The sequence below is a fragment of the Stegastes partitus genome, unplaced genomic scaffold (assembly GCF_000690725.1).
Source record: "Stegastes partitus isolate 25-593 unplaced genomic scaffold, Stegastes_partitus-1.0.2 Scaffold1936, whole genome shotgun sequence".
In the NCBI taxonomy this organism is placed as follows: domain Eukaryota; kingdom Metazoa; phylum Chordata; class Actinopteri; family Pomacentridae; genus Stegastes; species Stegastes partitus.
This window is the reverse complement of record NW_007579667.1, coordinates 19,585-21,722: the sequence shown is the minus strand read 5'-3', so window position 1 is coordinate 21,722 and position 2,138 is coordinate 19,585.

Sequence of the window (2,138 nt, the reverse complement as noted above, 5' to 3'; positions counted from 1 at the left end):
TCCTGATTGATTGATTGATCAGATGTTCCTGATTGATTGATTGATCAGATGCTCCAGGCTCCCTGATGCGACTGGTCTGATGATCTGTGTTAAAGCTCATGTTCAGCTGTTTGTGAATCAAACGTCTTCAGTTTAGTGTCACTGAGGAAACAAACTGGAAAATATTCTGAAGTCACAGAGTTTAGACACGAAGCCTCTGAACTCTGAGCAGCAGCTTCTTTATGCTTCTGTCTCGTTTTTCCTCACTGGAATATAAAGACTTTTGTGATGTTGTTGTGCCTCCTTGTGGTGTAGGTGCGCCTCCTTGTGGTGTTGTTGCACCTCCTTGTGGTGTTGTTGCACCTCCTTGTGGTGTAGGTGCGCCTCCTTGTGGTGTAGGTGCACCTCCTTGTGGTGTTGTTGCACCTCCTTGTGGTGTAGTTGCACCTCCTTGTGGTGTAGTTGTGTCTCCTTGTGGTGTAGTTGCACCTCCTTGTGGTGTAGGTGCGCCTCCTTGTGGTGTAGGTGTGTCTCCTTGTGGTGTAGTTGTGCCTCCTTGTGGTGTAGTTGTGCCTCCTTGTGGTGTTGTTGCGCCTCCTTGTGGTGTTGTTGCGCCTCCTTATGATTGTGTTGCGCCTCCTTGTGGTGTAGTTGNAGATGTTGGTTCTAGGTGCTGCTCTAGATGTGGGTTGCAGGTGTGCAGACCCATCAGCTGCTTTATATTCAATGTAACGTCTCATTGAAGGCGGTTTGCTGAACGTTCTCCTGCAGACGCTGGACTCGGCGGTGATCAGAGACACTGATGATGATTGAACACATCTGTGCTGAAGCAGGTGAAGCAGATCAGTGCTGTATTGAAGGACTTTATTCACATTTCCTGTATTTATAGGAAGGAAATAACACTGAAGCTCTACTTCAGGTGTTTGAATGACTTGAAAAGTTCTGTTTTGATGTCATAAAAATGGACCAACAGACGTTCTGATTGTGTTCAAGGCGACAGAAGAAGGACCCACATGATGTTCGTTTGAGGCACTTTGTTGGTTTCAGGCTGTCAGCAGCTGCTGTCCTTCACTTCTTCTTTGATTTAGTTGTAAAACTTTTCCATCTCTGTTTCTTCGGTCACATGACGTCGGTGGGTTTCAGCCAATCACAGCGTCAGACAGAAGCTACAAAAGCGCTTCAGCAGGACGAATCAGAAGCCATCGATCACGGTCTCACGTTTCACTCCTGAAACACTCGACGTGTCTTCGCCTGCTGCTTCCTCGGGTCTGTGCTTCAGTCGTGCTGGTTTCAGGTTGTTCAGATGTTGCTGTGACTCGTTGTTTCTTCTTCTCTGGCAGATGTTTGCTGCTGAGCTCCTCCTGCTCCTCCTTCTGGTCCGCTGGCTGATCATTTGAATGTATTCGTTCTGCTCCAACAGTTGTTTCTGTGAAATGTTCAGGAGCTGCTGACTGTTTGCTGTGTGGAAGCCTCGACTGAGACGCCAGAAATCTGCTTTTCCTGTGAGAAGGAAGAAGATCTGCTGCTCAGAGTCGGTGGCCGGTGCTCTGTCAGGAACACTGAATGGAAAACATGTCAGACTTCATGTTCACTCAGTGGAGAAACCGTTCAGGATGCTCAGGGAACGTCCTGCCTCCAGCATCCTGCTGCATGAGAAGAATAACCTCAAATTAAACTGAAGGCAGTAAAAGTCCAGATAACGTTCCTGATTGTGTCAAACATGAACTTGTAGTTTCCTGGACGAGTCTCCCTCTCTGGTTGAATTACAAATAAATCACCCAGAAGTGTTGGTTCACCTGTAATCAGTGTTCATGATGCTTTTCTTCAGTGTTCTGTTATTTTACTGGATCTTTCCCACCATCTCCGTCCTGAACAGGTTTGTCATGTTAAGCTGTCGTCATAACTTCTCATTTTTATGCTTCGTTACGTAGATTTTTCATGAAATTACAAAAATCACTGCGATGTGTTTGAGGCTCGTAGGATTTTGTTCGTTCTCAGTGTTTTCATGGAGAGTCTGCAGACAGAAGCTGTGACTGAGCAACAGAATCATGTTGATCTATCATCAGACTATTAATGGAAATATTTAAAATGACTGAAGCTTCAAAATAACCTTCCATCCATCATCTCTACACCTTCATCCTCATCAGGGTCATGGGGGG